Genomic DNA, 18,017 nt, shown 5'->3' on the forward strand with positions numbered 1-18,017 from the left:
TGATTTTTGTGACTTTCACTATATTAGGTGTTATAATATCTGTTAATTAATATAAATTTCAAATGTAAATTTAATATCATTTAGGTATTGATAATTATAAGATATAGAATATTATACTTAGTATGCACATGTAAACTATCATTACAAATATTTAACTTGGTCAATACACACTGTATTTTTGCTTTTCGTTTTGTATTTGGACATTAGAATTACCATAATGGAGTGCTTTTACTCATTTCTTCATCATGAAATGATTTTTAAAAATAGCTTGATCAAAAAATAGGTATGCATTTGTAATGGTTTTCTTGTGTATGTTTCAGATGGACACAAAGCTTCATGAATGGTTTTATGTTTCTGACAAGGCTGATGGTAGGAAATAATCACTAGATATTTAAAGATCAAATCTCTCTTGGAACAAAGATAAATAAAATTTTCCCAGAGACCTAACAGATCATATTTTATCTATTGAAAAAAGTAATAAAATATACTGACTTTCAGAGTTTATTTTCAGATAATTTGTTACTAATATTCTTAGCATGTTAATATTCCAAGCTAAATTTCCTTTCTCTCTGGATGGAAGAAGTTTCATTTTGACAGCTTCTCTAAGTTAAACATTGGATCTCACAAAATATTGTTGGTCCCTTAATGTTAGGGTCCCTCTTTATGCTACAACTTCACTGTAGATATAATGACACCTCAAGTTTTTACCAATAACCCACCACAAGGTTGGGAGAACAGCATGAGGATCCTTGATGGATAATAGTCTTTTTTTCTCTAATCTAAGTCTTCTGTTCTATTTTAGCACATAAGTAAATGTAGCTAAATGACCAAATAGTGATTTAAAGTTGGTGATAAGACCTTTGCTATCTTTCCTGGTTGAAAAGTCATAGCATAACACTCAATTCCTACAGAACATTCTTGAGTACTGTAATTACTAAGCATTGCATTATACTTTTTCATACACATTTTTTTTCATTCATTTATGGTGGTTATTATAGTTTACCAACTCATAGACTCAATGACATAGTTTAAATAATGCAATACTGAAAGGTTTATATTCATTTACCTGGGTTAGCTAACAACCAACCAAGCCCCAATGTGTAAGATCTAGCTCTAGGTACTATGAAGCAGAAGATGGAGACAGAGTGACTAAGTTACAGATAGTAATTGTTCAGGTATTATTGAAAGGCACATTGTCCTTGTGGCCACTATAGACCATAGTTTGGATCAGAGTGAAGATACCTGCATTGCTTAGGACAGCAGTGATTTTGTCCTATTTGGAAAGTACCTGGTTTTATTTAAGCTCATTACCAAAGGTCTTTTACATTGCTGATTCCAGGCGCGAATGCTACAAACTTATGTTTATAGTTTGTTGGGAAGTTTCTAAGGAAAAACAAAAGGTTTCTCATGGGCAATCATTGTGACTTCTGTGAAACTGAATCCAAACACTATTTAGGAGTGCAAGTTAGAGATCATAAGCATGCATGTCAAACAAAAAGCCTTCAAGTTGCAATGGATCATTCAGATGTTGGAATCAACACTAAAACTAAGTATTTTGATTGTAACTTTAATGAAAGTTTCCTTTTTATCTATACTTAAAGTCTTAAAGTGTTCCATTAACATTTAGTGCAAGAAATTTTAATATACAACATAAGGAAGTGTTATTGGATGTGTGGAAAGAAAACTTGTTGATTTTTAATTTAGTGAGTGTTAACGGGGAATTTGAATTGAATTTTATCCTTAGTCTAAATCCCTAACAATACTAACAATGCACACACAATGAAACATGACTTAAGATAAAATCAGGCTTACTACTGGTTCAAGTCACTTTTTGGTCAGTGTCCACCACAACGGGCTGAGTCGCTACTTGCAGCAGCTGCAGGGCCTCATCTTCACCTTCAGCCACGACATGCCCTCTTCCCAGAGCACCAAGGAGTTCGTGGAGCAGAAGGTGACCGACTTTGCCTGACAGAACCCAGAGGTCATGATCTACGTGAACCCGCGGCCGTGTCAAGTGCCTAGAGTAGTGGGCGAATACCTCAATGGGTCTGTGCGTGAGGAGAATCTAAACTGCAAGTCGGTGGAGGAGATCACCACACTGGTGCAAAAGTTGGCGAACCAGTCTGGTTTGGACATAATCCGCATCCACAAGCCCTTCCACATGGACAACACTAGCATCCAGGGACAGTGGCACACCTTCAACAACAAACCGACGACCTTAGGCGGACTGCGCCCCCGGGTGCTTCAGGATATGTCCCAATCCCAGTGAAGTTACCCAGCACCAATCTCTCTGGACTGTTGAGTGAACCATCCCAATAGAGGAATAAATGGAATAAATGGAATCCACCAGTGGGCTTTGTGCAAAGGTCTTGCTTGCAGTAAAGAACTAGCTATTTCTTTATTAGTGACCTTGTGAGTCCTTGAAATCCAAATGACCTTGTTGATTTCCTTAAAACCCAAGATGAGAAAGCCTTGAAGTTATGTACAATACTCTTATTCTTTGAGATTTAAATTGATAATAGGGATTTCAGAACACAGAGGTCTCAAAGCTGGCTTCTGAAGACACTCCTGTTCTAATGTCCTGCTACAAACATTGACCTAGAGTGAACTATGCTATGTATGGCCCAGCATTGCCCCAGCTTGTGTATAAATTAGAAAACTAAGATCATTCAGCTTATCCAAAAACAGAAAAATAAAATAAAAAGATGAAACCAGTGTAATTCGTCTTATTTGAACTGTTTGGTGGTGCATACTTTCCATATGCCAGAAAAAAAACAACAACTGTGTATTCATAATATGTAAATCCTAGGTATTTATGAGGTCCGAGGATCATAGTTTGAAGCCAGCCACCCAGGCAAGTCTGTGAGATTCTTATGTCTCCAATCAGCCACCAAAAAGGCAAAAGTGGAGCTGTGACTCAACTGCTAGAGTGCTAGTTTTGAGTAAAAGTAGCTAAGGGACAGCACCGAGATCCTCAGTTTAACTCCAGAATTGGCACCAAAAAAAAAGAAAAGAAAAGAAAGGAAAAAGAAACAGAAAGAGGAAAAGAAAAGACAAAGGAAAGACAATAAGGAAGAAGGAAAGGTAGAAAGAAAAGAGGAAAAAAGGAATACACAAGACACATGCAAGGACAAATATTTTGTAGCATACTTTGCCTTTCATTATTATGCTGCACTAAGATAATGACTTTTAGAATACAAACACTGACTGGAAGTGGGGTGAGGGGCAGAAGGGAAAATGAGAAATGAGGGAGGGGATAACACTGTTCAAAAAGAAATGTACTCATTGCCTGACTTATATAACTGCAACATCTCTGTACATCATCTTTACAATAAACTTTAAATTAAAAAAAAAAAACACGCAAACACTGAGGTTGATTAATCCTCCCCATTGTAGGATGAAATGCTTGACAGAGAAAGGCACTGTCATTGGCTCCATAACCGTCACTGGGCCAAATACAACCTAAATACAGATTTCATAGATATTACCTTTTTTTGTCACTTTGTCATACTGAAAATACAAGCTGAGAAATGAAACTACACACAGCAATATATAATCACACATTAAATTAGACCTTCAAGTAATAGAGCCTTATATCTGTGTTTTTAAAATTGTCAATAGGAGGGTTTAATGTCTTCAAGGGACATTTAGGCATGCATGGAGATATCCAAATTAATGCCTCATATTGTACATATGTATGTGCTGATACTAGAAGATGAGATATGAAAAATAATGTGATGAAGCACTTGTATCATCATAGAAATATTCTTGCTTTTTATCGTGAATACCTGAATGACTTTCCAGAATCTCCAGAGCTTTCTAGGCCACAAGTTGAGAAGTGTAATTAAGTCCATTTGTCTATCTTTATTCCACTGTAGTATCTTTCCATAAACTGTTTATTTCTGACAAATGCCCAATTTGATATTTTTGATATTTTGTGACACTTTAAATTCTAGGTGTATATTTCCAGTTATAACCAGTATAGAGCCAGCTGTAGAAACAATAGGTGATGCACTTGCAGTAACAAAATTAGCTTTCAAGTTTTTAGAGCCAGGAAAAGCCATGTGTTTTTTATATGCCCATATTAGTGTTTACATTTGTTTAAACTACCGGCATATAAATAAAATTTCCATTTTTAAAAATATCTTTAAGATATAATTAGAATTTATACTTAGATCACTCATTAACTGCAAAATGCTTTTAACAGGGGCTGCACTTTGCCTTCTCTTTATTCTGTGTGTGTGTGTGTGTGTGTGTGTGTGTGTGTGTGTGTTGTGCATGTGTGTTCCATTTATTTGTTTCAGCATACCTGTTTGGTCAAGGCTAGTTATTTTCAATCTACTAATGTTTTGGTTACAAAACTCTTTTATTTTTCTTTTAAGCCAGTAGAAGCTTTCTTCTGGTATTTTCTACAATCAGTTTTACCCTTATTTAATTTCTGCTATGTCCTTGAGAATTCCTGACTTAGGAATGTGATGTTGCAGCAAACTCAGTTGGAATAATGTTCCTAAACTTGACCATCTTGGGTTTTTAACTAAATTTTTAGTTAATAAAAATTTAATGCTATTAGATACTAGTGTGTGTGTATGTGTGTGTGTATATATGTCATTTTTACAAATTACCTTTCAGCTAATATGTTCTAGAGTTTGTTATCTACCCGATTGCTTCTATAGAGGATAAAATAAGAATTTTATCTTTCTACTTTCCCATGTTCCCTAGTGGAAATTTTTGTAACCTCTTTCTATCCCAATGGCTACACAAGAATTGCAGCATTTATCTTCATCATTTTGTGGTATAAATTAATCAATACTTCCCATTTTTGCCTCATTTTCATCTTATATGACTTACTCCATTACATGATTTTATCAAATAAAAACTAAATATACATAATCACTTGCCACATTTTGCCTCACTCTAGGTAGCCTTAAAATTTTACTTATTTATTTACAGCATATTTTTTATTTATTATTTTTCAGGGGGGGCTATATCTACTGCTGAGTTACATTGTTGTCTAAACTTGTTATTTATTCTAGCTTTTATTTATTATGTTTAAATACCTGTGCAAAAGGGTTGCCAATTAATGAAACAGTTTATGAATACAACCTTCAACCTTCTCACCGCATTTCAATCTATTCCCTTCCCTATTTTTCTTTATTTTGTAGCATCATACAATTAATTTTTAAAAATGTATTTATTGTCAAAGTGATGTACAAAGGGGTTACAGTTTCATACATAAGCCAGTGAGTACTTTTCTTATTAAACTTGTTACCTCCTCCCTCATTTTTCTCCCACCTTTCCCCCTCCCCAATTCACTCCCCACCTCTGAGTTTTACAGTTGGTTTATAGCACATCGTCCTGAAAGTATTGTTGCATTGGTTCACCTTTACCCTTTGTCTTTTCATTTTGATCCTCCCCTTCCCTTCCCTCATTCTAATAAACATATTTACAATACCCAGGGTACCAACATCAGTTACAGTGACATCAGGGATAAAACCATGGGGAAGAAAGACAAAAGAAAAAAGGCATAATTTCACATGGTGTGTTGAAAATAACAACCACAATCATACCATCATCTTATGTATTCGTATGTACTAGCTATTGAGCTATTGTGATCTTCTGCAAGGACTATCCTAGAAATGTCCTAATTATTACCAATAAGGGAATTCATAGAGTCTATGTTTCTTAGAGTGGTTCACTTCACTTAATATGATTTTTTCCCCAAATCTCTCCATTTCCTTACAAATGGGGAAATGCTATTCTTTCTGATGAAAGCGTAGAATTCCACTGTGTATATGTATCTCATTTTCTTGATCCATTCATCTACTGAGGGGCTTCTAGGTTGGTTCCATAGTTTAGCAATGGTAAGTTAAACATAGAGTGAAGTGAACCACTCAAAGAAACATAGACTCTATGAATTCCCATAGATTCAACCATACTTCATTTAATTCATTTGCAAATACTTGCATACCACCCAATATTTTTACTTATAGATTTATAGGCTCATTCTAACTATCACAAATGAGGAAAACAATGAAACCTTTGTTTCTGTGGACCTGATTTTTTCACTTAATATATTTTCCAAAAGTCTTTCATTTTTCTTAGGAATGGAATAATACAATTCTTTCTGATGGATGAGTAAAATTCCATTGTGAAAATATATGACATTTTCTTGATCCTTCTTTTTACTGAAGGGCACTGAACTTATTCCATGTATTAGAAATTGAAAGTTCACAGAAGTTAGCTACACACCTCAAATCACACCTCAAAGAATAAAAAAAAGACAATGCTAAGAAAAAATCATTATTGTAACAAATTGTAAATGAAATTTGGTCACATTATATGAAAATTGAAGCCACTAAAGAAAAACAGGAGTTTTTCTGACAGTAGATGAGAGTAGGGATTCATCTACAAATGGACACAAGTAAGTCTCATATCAACACTAGGTAAAGAAATCAATGGATTGATGAAGGGGGAATATCTATCAACCAAGAAATTAATATGTAGATGAACTGTCCTTTAAAAGTAAAAGTTTGTAGGTGCCGTTGTCTTATACCTGTAATCTTAGCTACTCGGGAGGCTGAGATTTTAGGATTGTGGTTTGAGGCCACTTAGGGAAGGAAGGGTGTGAGGCTCTTATCTCAATTAACCACTGATAGTGATAGTGGTGCTGTAGCTCAAAGTAGGAGAGTGCTTCCCTTGAGCAAAACTTGTTCAGAGACAGTGCCCACACTCTGAGTTTGAGCCATGCAACCAACAAAAACAACAACAAAAAAGAAAGAAAGAAAAACAGAAAGAAAGAATGAAGGAAAGAAAGGAGAAAGAAAGAAAGAAAGAGGGAGGGAGGGAGGGAGGGAGGGAGGGAGGGAGGAAGGAAGGAAGGACGGAAGGAAGGAAGGAAGGAAGGAAGGAAAGAAGGAAGGAAGGAAGGAAGGAAGGAAGGAAGGAAGGAAGGAAGGAAGGAAAATCAAAGAAAAAAGAAAAATGAAGAATTTAAGAATTTACTTTCTCATAAAAATGATAAATACTAACTGGCATATACCACAAAATATATTAAAATTTTGATGCAAATCAGTTTTGTAGTATCTGAAATGAATGTTTACAAAAAATAATGAAGAACAGTTGGAATGAAATAAATGAAAGTTTGAGAGTTATGTATAATTTGGTACAAATATATATTCTATATGCCTATGTATTAGATGTATATAATATGTTTCTGAAAAATAATTATGCTAAACACAATTTTAAAGATCAGTTAAGATATTGTCTTGTGAAGTAAAAATAATGTATTGGACATTTGCTTTCATATTATTTATATCTATTTACATATATGAAATGAAAGAACAGATAAAACAGAGTGATCATATAGGTTATGCAATATAAAAATGTAAACCAGAGTTCATATTAAATTGGAGACATACCCACCATATATCATATCCATGTCTTCATAATCCACAGATAATTGGGGTAACAGGAAGCAAATGAGTAATTAATATTTTCAAATTTATATAATACAACACTGAGGAATTTTTACCTTCCTCTGTCCTCTCTGATTCTCTGCTTAGACACATAATTATGTACACAAATATATTCTCTCAGCCAGTGCCAAGGGGCTTGAAATCTTCCTTTTAGTCAAGTGTTCAACAATATAAGAGAACTATATCACATTAAAATGTCATTAATATAGTTCTATCCTTTGGATAGTATTATGACATGAATTTTTCTTTAATCAAAGTTAGCTGCAAAGGATTTTAATGTAATGTGTTGACAAAAAATTACCTTAGGGGAAATTTAAGCTTATAACATATAAGCACGTTAGCCAAATATAACATCAACCACACATGTCATAAACTAAACTTTCATGCTTAATTAAAGAAAAAATGTGTGGTCAGTCATAGACACATTTTAATTCTTTCTGGGTAACTATAGTCACAGTCTTTTAAAAAATGAAACTCCAGAAAAATTGCCCTTGTCAAAGTTTCTTTTTTAATTCCACTTCAGTGACCTGCTAACATTGCTATTTTCCTTCAGATAATTTAATAGGGAACATTAATTATCCATTAGCTGGTTCTTTAGCTTAATGTTATCTGCTTGAGTCTACAAATAAGACAGCTGTGGCTTGAGTTGTTAGCCCTGGGATTCTATTAGGATATAGCATTTATCTTGTTCCTTCCTATTAGTTCTGTTAATTGCACTTGATTTTTATTATATTTAATACAGATTTTTAAAAAACATTACATGTTGGGCTAGCCTTATGCAATACAGTTAAACAAATTAATGTATATCTTCAGGCTTTGCATTGGTATCTCTTATATTTAAAATTAATTCTATATAAAGTTTATTGTGTGAAATTATAGGTTAGAAAATTGGATTTTCATACATTAAAAGAAGTGAATACCATGGGTTCTTGGAACAACAGAACCGTCCATAAGACAAACATATGTTGTGTTCATACATTAGAAAATCATGAATATATTATAATTTTAAAGGAAATAAATATGACAGTAAAATGATTCTTCGAAAACCAGAAACACAGAGTCAACATTTGAAAAGGGATGTTCAATGCTTCCTATCATATATTAGCCAATCATAAACACAATATGACTGCAAGCCATTAGTAACAATATAACTGAAAACAAATTATGAGTAAGCATTATAAGAAAATATTTAAACATAATTTTATGCTTCCATAAAAGAAAATATTAGCAGTGGCTGAGAACATTGCAAAACTAGGAACACTGGAAATGATGCAGTCAGCATGGATTTTATATTTCCAGAAACTTTCATCTTGCCCCATATCTTATTTGAAACTAATGCAACAAAATTAAAGTGGATTTAGTAATTAAAAAAATAAAATAACATTTTGCTACCTAACACTGAGGTACAAGGATTAGAGAGCCAACCAATCCAGTATCAGAGAAGGCTCACTTGCATAGTCTTTGTGTATCATCCTATGGCTGAGATGGAGCCCATCCAATGTCACCTACTATATATATTACAATAGGGCTTCTAATGCTATTCATATGGACTCTGCCTTTATGACCTACCTTCAAGTTTTTCTTCTGTCTGGACTTTCCCACTATTCTTTCTTCAAATGCATTAGGGATGAGGTTTCTATATGTGAATTTTGGAGAAATATAGAATCCAACCCATAGCTGCCAAGAAACTGTGAAATCCTGCTTTGATGATTGGATTAATATGGATGTGTGTATAATATATGTGTGTGGATATTACATACATACATGTATTCATACATTCATTACATATATATGTAATGACATTGATAAGGAAGTCTTATAAAATGTGCTTACATAAATATGTCCCCAAATATAGTATTCTTTGTGTAACGAACAAAACAACAACAACAAACCTAACATAATAGAAAAGTAGGTATCTCAAATTTACCATTGGAAAAGGGAGCAAAAGGAAATGCAACTCATGGCACACTTATAAAGACTGTTCACAAGGATATGTTCACCACCCTGTAATTCCTAAAGGTAAAACATTTCATTCAAAATACCTTTTGATCAAATTTGTCTCCAGCTACCTGGAAGAAGCATACACAAATCATCTTTGGTGAAATGACTTCAATCAGTCTACAATGCACTTCACAGATAAGTGAAGAAAACTAATTTCACAATTGGAAAGAAAACATGCAGATAAACAGCAAAGATAAAAATGCATCTTAGTAATAAAAGTGACAAGCAACAAGGGGACAAGGAATTTGATTGTACTCGGTAAGAATATTGATAAACTTTGAACTTAACTATGGAATATAACACTATAATACTATAGGATCTATAATAATCTATAACATATAGAATGCTTATTTTATGAAAGTTAGTGAAGGACATGTAGCAATATTCCACTGCTAAACCAACAGTAGTGATGGGATACAAGGTATATTCCAATGAACCCAGTTAAATATACAATTACACATGTGCAAAATACTTTATGATGCTAAGTGATTGTTTCTGATATTTACTGATGCTATTTGAGGGACAGGGATTGACCTTAGAACCTAGGGTGGGCTATATATGTACAATAGCCTGTAAGTAATATCCTCACTCCTTTTGTTCTCTAGTTTTAGGTTTTTTATAAAAAAAATTTACATATACAGCTAGACATTTCCCTTGGGAATGGCCTTGGACTGTAGTCCTCATGTCAATGTATCTAACATTTCTTTGCTCACCAGTTTGGATCATTATGCCAACATATTTGTTAAGAAGTTGTCTTTCTTATTTCTTTGCATGGTCTTAAACTGCTATTCTCCTGATCTCTGCCCCCTGTGTGGTAAGATTGCTCATTAATTTCCCCCATCTGGCCTGTACTTTAAATCTTATTTTAAAGAATATCCATGTATGCACACAGATACACATATATACATATCAATATCCATGAATACTCAATATGTCAAACGACGTGCCACATCCTGGCAACATTGTGAATATTTCACATTTACCTCATGTTGAATGACTAACATATGCTTTCTAAGTTTGTGCAAGTACTACCTATGATGTTTACCAGTGACAAAAACTTACACTAATGCATGTCCCTGAACATGTCCCCATTGTTAAAGTGATGTGTGTCTACAATCTAAAATTGAATTTGTTAAAGTGATTTTAATTAGTTAGCAATGTTATGTAGACTAAAATGAACAGTGGACTTGCATGTGTTTCTGCATGCATTTGTAGTCAGATTCGGTTCATGAAGAGCTAGGCTAAGTTCCAGAGGTCTTAGTATGGAATACCCTGGGATAAATGCGAACTTCTTCCACTAGTACCTCCATGTATTCATTTGCAGTCCACAGTTTAACAAAACAAACAAGAAAGTTCTTTCATGAATCTGAGTATATTTCTTACATTCTCATTAACCAAATACAGTCAGAAGACAAGTGAAATTAAAAGCTTTGGAAAACAGATTACAGCAGATCCTTAAAATTCATTGATACATGGTTCCAGAGAAACTCTCATTGAGGAAAACAAAAACAAAAATGCTCAAAGTGCATAGAGCTTAGTACTGTAAAATTAAAAATATGATCTATAATGTAAATTTGAGAATTTAAAACCTATAACTGCATGGACAGATACATGACTGTCACAAAAATTACTGCACACATCAATACCCAATACAATACTAAGAAATCAAATGTATTTTATGTATATTTTGACAATTTTATAGGGAATATTTTTTTCCAGTCCTAGGGCTTGCACTGAGTGCCTGAGTACTGTCCCTGAGCCTCTTTTTGTTCAAGGCTTGCACACTCCCACTTGAGCCATAACACCACTTCCAGGTTTTTCTGATTAATTTACTGGAGATAATAATCTCATAGGCTTTCCTGCCCTGGCTGGCTTTGAACTAGCATCCTCACATCTCAGCCTCCAGAGTAGCTAGGATTAGAGACGTGAGCCACCTGCATCCTGAGCCAGTGGGAAACATTTCTAAACTGTTGATATTCATGAACTTGTTATGGTCCCTAAGACAAAGCTCTTCTTCAAAATTTAGCACTGTACATTTGCCTGTGTATATATGTGTGCCTGCGTGCATGTGTGTGCATGCCTGTGTGTGTGTGTGTGTGTGTGTGTGTGTGTGTGTGTGTTTGCCAGTCATGGGGTTTCAACTCAGAGTCTCAGCTCTGTCCCTGAGATTCCTTGTGCTCAAGGTGATTGCTCTACCAAGGGAGCCACAGTGTCACTTCCAGCTTTTTCTGAATAGTATATTGGAGTTAATTTCTCATGACCTTTTCTGCCCAGGCTGGCTAAAAGCCTTGAATCCAGTAACTATGAGTCCCTAGGATTACAGGTGTGAGCCTCTGGTGCCTGGCTCATTTGCCATATGTTTATGATTTTCTTACAGGTTTTTGTTGTTGTTGTTTTTACTTAAGTACTGAGGTTTAAACTCAGGTTGGTCCTTTACTACAAGAGCTACGTGAGCTCCAGTTCTTTTGATCTCAGTATTTCATAGATAAGGTCTCACTTTTTTTCTGCACCAACCTGGCCTGCAATGCTTGCTACTTTTCTAGCCACAAGTGAGATGATGGGTTTTCTACCTACAAGCCCTGTGATTGTTCCAGAAGCTATCTTAAAAATGCTTTCCCCAGCTGGCATTTACCATCACCTCTCCTAGTCTTAACCTCCTGAATAGCTGCGATGCCAGATATGAACTGCTGGCTCCAGGCTTGTTTTACACTATCATTTTTTTTTTATATTTTTAGACTACTGTTGGTTTTTGATATTTTTATTTGTTTGCCTTATCAACAAGATGATTCTGGTAGTGTCTGGTTTAGCACTGGCTCTATAACTGAGGGGATGAGTGTGGAGGTTTGCAGAATGAGAAACTGGGGTGTTGCTAAATTTATAATATCTGGATCACTGACACAACTAGCAATTCAGTCCCAGTTTTCTATGGTGTGAACTTGGACAAGCCATGATACAAATAAATCAATAAGTAAAAGGAATATAGGGGATATATGCAGAGGACAAGAGAAACATGTATACACAGCTATAGATATAGAAATTGATTTTTGTGATATTAAATAGAATTTAGATTATACCTAGCTAGTGTTACCTTGCAAATATTGTAGATTCTAAATACTATAGAAATGTAATATTATTAGAACTCTATGTTAATAAAAGGTAGCCAGACATCCATGGCTCATAACTATGATCATAGCTACTTGAACTCAAGGCTTGGGTCCTGACCCTGAGCTCTTTTTCTCAAGGCTAGCACTCTAACACTTTGAGCCACAGCTCTACTTCTGGTTTCTGATGCTTAATTGGAGATAAAAATATCACAGACTTTCCTGTCTGGGATAGTTGCAAATCGTGATTGTCAGATCTCAGCCTCCTGAGTAGCTATAATCATAGGCAATAATGACCAAGAAGCTCAAAATGTGGCTCAAGTGACAGAATGCTAACCTTGACCAAAACATCACTGAAACAGCTCACAGGCCCTGACTTTAAGCCCCAAAACTTACACTAAGTAAATAAATAGTAACATACCTACATCATATTCATGTGCAATCTACCCTGATTTTAAAACCATATTTTTTCAAGTGTTTTAATAAATATATAATATTTTCTGAATTTTTTCGTAGCATTTCACTTTTTTGTATGGTACTCTTCTACAAGTCAAAATTGCCACATATCTTCAACCTCTGCCATAGGGGAAGTTTTTGCGATGGCTGTTTTAGGAAATATATAGGACAGCAATTGACACCCTAAGCAAGACAACCTTTTCCCTTTGTGTGATGGTACAGGGGAAAGGAAACATAACAACTTATGTGAAAGCAGTAGTGGGGATGGTGTCATCCAGAACATCTCTAGTACAAAACTTGTTTATTTCTCAAGAGATATTACTTATCACTCAAATGAATGAATCTCTCTATGTGATCTCTTACTACACAAAAGGAATTACTGAAGGTGCCCTTTAATGTTTTCCACATTTCTATCTTGCATATACTTTGTTCCTGTTGGTGGTACAAACATACCACATAGGGTAAAATAAATAAAACATCAAAGAATTGTCCTAACAAGATTAAATGAATCCACTTCAATCTTAATGTAATACTTAAATCATATTGCATGAATACAGCATTGTATGAATACAGCTTAATCCATCATTTAACATTTACTGATACATACAATAAAGAGTATGGATAAGTAGTTAGAACAAGCCTGTAACTATATGTTGTGTTTAATTAGTTGAATTTTTTTAAACCTTTGAGAGTCTATTAAGTTTTCCATCATTGTAATAATGTAGCAAAGAGAAATGCACGAAGTATACTTGATATCCTACTGTTTATTGCCTTTACACAACATTGGCTGGACTTTTCAATTTATCATTATTCAATTTGCGAGTGTGATTGTATATAAATATTATGTGTTCGATTTATACTGTCATACATTTAACTTGACACATGCAAGTGCTCTAATCTTGCTAAAACGTTGCTCTCTTTTCTGTTTTGATCTAACTTGTTTTCACTAAGTAACACTGAAGACTGGATTTTTTTATTTTACAATAAAGTTTTCTTGAGGCTGTGTTTACAGGACTCAAAGTAATCATTGGCCTTCATTTTCCAGATATATGTAATCAAGTTTCTGGGTTCAATCTTTTACAGAGGTTTTCTGTGTGAAAAATGATCTGTAACAATACTTCAAAATGGGTTTCCTAGCCTCATAAAAAAATCACAAAACTGTTAAACATATATTTTGTTTCAATTTTGAGAATATTTCCTTATGATTCACAGGTAAACAAGCCACTCCTTTCTCTCATAAATGTTCTCAAAAATGTGGGAGGGGAATTTTTTACTCTCTGCATTTGAAATTATTGTTTCTAGTTGTTTGTTATGTTATATTGGAAGAAATACACGATCTAGGACTAGCATGCTATATCTATTTGTCCTGAAAGTTTACATTATTCAGTAATAGAATTCAGTCACATTTTGTTATGCAACCTTTGGAAAGAGATTTATAGTTTCATTCAGTTGATATAATTTCCGTCAAAATAAGAATCGTTTCATAGTTACAAAAATATCTGCTAAAAGTATATTATACTTATAAAGCATAATTAGTTTTAGGTTTAAAAATTATGGTGTCCTCTGCTTTTTAATACAAGGAAAAATCCAGAATCAAGATATCACCTTGATATATTTATACTCACTGAACAAAAGAAGCCGTAAATATGTCAAACAAATTCTTTCAGAACTACAAACAAGATAGACCCAAATACAATCATAGTGGGAGATTTTAATACTGTCTCCAACACACAGAGGATTAGCATGGGAGCTGAAGACCTAAGTAACACCATATCCCACATGGATCTGACAGATCTGTACAGAGGGTTTCACCCTACAGAGACCCAATACACATTCTTCTCAGCAGCCCATGGAACATACTCCAAAACAAATCATGTAATAGCCCACACAAAGAACCTCAGCAAATACAAGAGTATTGAAAATATCCCATGTATTCTATCTGATAACAGTGGAATCAAGGTAGCCCTCCATAACAAAGGATACAACAGAAACTACACAATTACTTGGAGGCTAAACCCCTCACTGCTATCCAACATTTGGGTCACAGAGCAAATTAAGGACAAAATTAATGAGTTCATAAGCCACAAGGACCATGAAAATGCATCACAAAGAAACCTATGGGACACAGGAAAGGCAGTGCTGAGGGGCAAGATCATTGCCCTCAGTACACACATTAAAATAATGCAATCAGAACAGAGAACAGGTAAATACCTCATGATGCAATTAAAATGACTGGAGAAAAAAAGAAAAAAATGAATTTAAAATGACTAGGAGGAGAGAGATCATCAACATTAAAGAAGAGATAAATCTGATTGAGAATAGAAAGACTATTCAACAAATAAATAAAACTAAAAGCTGGTTCATTGAGAAAATAAATAAAATTGACAGACCCCTTGCAAGACTTACAAAAGAAAAAAAAAGAAGAGACTCGTATCTGTAAGGTCAAGGATTCCACCGGAAAAATTACAACATACACAGGATATTCAAACAATTTTAAGGAACTATTTCCAGAAACTTTACTCACTAAAGAACAAAAATTTTACAGAAATGGATCAATTCTTAGAGAATTATAAACTGCCCAAACTGAATCAAGAAGACATAAATCAACTAAATAAAGTAATAACCTACAGCGAAATATAGCATGTAATCAAGAGCCTCCCAACAAAGAAAAGCCCAGGCCCAGATGGAATCACCAATGAATTCTATAAAACCTTCAGTGAGGAGCTCTTTTGCGGAACAGAAACAGAGGGAGAAATCCCAAACTCTTTCTATGAAGCTAATATCGTACTCATCCCCAAACATGGCAAAGACCCCACAAAAAAAGAAAATTACAGACCAAAATCACGAAATAACACACAGATGCAAAGCTCCTCAACGAAGTATTAGCTAACAGGATCCAGAAACTGATCAAGAAAATTCTATATCACGATCAAGTAGGCTTCATTCCCACAGATGCAAGGATGGTTCAACATCTGCAAATCAATAAATATAATTCACCACATCAACAGAACTAAGACCAAGAACCACATCATCATCTCAGTCGATGCTCAAAAAGCTTTTGACAAAACAGAAAACCCATACATGTTAAAAGCCCTGGAGAGAAGAGGAATAGAGGGAACATTCCTTGAAATAATAAAAGATATATACAATAGACCAACTGCTAATATCATATTAAATGGGAGAAACAAGACAAGGATGCCCACTCTCCCCATTTCTATTCAACATAGTGCTGGAATCCCTAGTCATAGCAATAAGGCAAGAGGAGGACATCAAAGGGATCCACATTGGCCAATAAGAAATCAAACTATCCGTTTTTGCAGATGACATGATCATATATCTAAAGAATGCAAAAAACTCACTCCCAAAACTCCTAGAACTAATAAGCCATTTTGGCAAAGTAGCAGGATACAAAATCAACCCACAAAAATCAGCAGCATTTCTGTACACCAGCAATGTACAAACAAAAAAGGAAATTATGGAAAAATACCATTTTCAATATCTAAAAAAAGAATAAATTACCTAGGGATTAACCTAACTAAAGACATAAATGACCTATTTAATGAGAACTATGAAACGCTAAAAAGGAAATCAAAGAGGACACCAGGAGATGGAAAGACCTCCCATACTCATGGGTAGGCAGAATCAACATAGTGAAAATGGCCATATTGCCCAAAATGTTATACAAATTCAATGCAATCCCTATCAAGATCCCAGCTACATTCTTCACTGAAATAGAGAAAATAACCCATAATTCATATGGAACAACAATAGACCTAGAATAGCCAAAGCAATTCCAGGCAAAAGAAGCAGCACAGGAGGAATCACAATACCAGATTTCAAGCTCTATTATAGAGCCATCATAACAAAAACAGCCTGGAATTGGTATAAAATCAGACCTGAAGACCAATGAAATGGAATAGAGGACCCAGAAATAAAGCCATATTCTTACAGTCAACTGATATTCGACAAATGATCTAAAGACATACAATGGAAAAAACAGAGCCTCTTCAACTACTGGTGCTGGGAAAACTGGGAAGCCACATGTAGGAAACTCACAGTAGACCCTAGCCTCTCACCATGCACCAAGATCAACTCAAAATGGATTAAGAACCTCAACATCAGACCTGAGTCCTTAAAACTAGTGAAGGACAGATTAGGAGAGACACTAGAATTTATAAACACAGGTAGGAACTTCCTGAACATAGTCCCAGGGGCACAACAGATAGGGGAGAAACTCAACAAATGGAACTACTACAAAATAAAAAGTTTCTGCACAGCTAAAGACATAGCCACCAAACTAGAAAGACAGCCAACCATGTGGGAAAGGATCTTCACCAGCACAGCAACAAAGGCCTAATATCTGTCATCTACATAGAACTCAAAAAACTAACCCCCTCCAAACCCAGTAGACCAATTATTAAATGGGCAAAGGAGCTAAAGAGAGACTTCACAGGAGAAGAGATAAAAATGGCAAAGAAACATATGAGGAAATGTTCAACATGCCTTGCAGTAAAGGAAATGCAAATGAAAACAACCCTGAGAAACCACCCCACTCCAGTTAGAATGGCCTATACTCTGAACTCAGCCAAGAACAAATGCTGGATTGCATGTGGGGAAAGAGGAGCCCTTCTCCACTGCTGGTGGGAGGGCAAATTAGTACAACCATTTTGGAGAACTGTATGGAGGTTCCTCAAAAAGCTCAGTATAGACATACCCTATGACCCAGCCATACCATTCCTAGGCATCTATCCTGAAGAACAGGTCTCAGGATATCATAAAAACATCTGTACATCCATTTGTATTGCTGCACAATTCACAATACCCAAAATATGGAAACAACCCAGATGCCCCACTACAAATGAATGGATACAAAATATTTGGTACTTATACACAATGGAATACTACATACCCATTAGAAATGAAAAAAATGTTGGTATTCGCAGGGAAATGGTCAAAACTTGAACAAATTATGTTGAATGAGACA

At 34.8% G+C, this 18,017-nt stretch overlaps 1 long non-coding RNA gene and 1 pseudogene across 1 annotated transcript; both read left to right on the plus strand.

Moving 5' to 3' along the window:
• Positions 1-1,512: 1,512 nt before the first annotated feature.
• LOC125359887 lies at positions 1,513-2,269 on the plus strand (annotated as a pseudogene).
• Positions 2,270-2,344: 75 nt separating this feature from the next.
• LOC125359971 lies at positions 2,345-16,476 on the plus strand. The gene is made up of 3 exons (XR_007212629.1): positions 2,345-2,482; positions 7,073-7,079; positions 16,465-16,476. It is a non-coding gene; the product is annotated as an uncharacterized LOC125359971 (long non-coding RNA).
• The last annotated feature ends 1,541 nt before the right edge of the window (positions 16,477-18,017 follow it).

This window comes from Perognathus longimembris, chromosome 11 (genome assembly GCF_023159225.1).
Source record: "Perognathus longimembris pacificus isolate PPM17 chromosome 11, ASM2315922v1, whole genome shotgun sequence".
NCBI classification, from domain to species: Eukaryota; Metazoa; Chordata; class Mammalia; order Rodentia; family Heteromyidae; genus Perognathus; species Perognathus longimembris.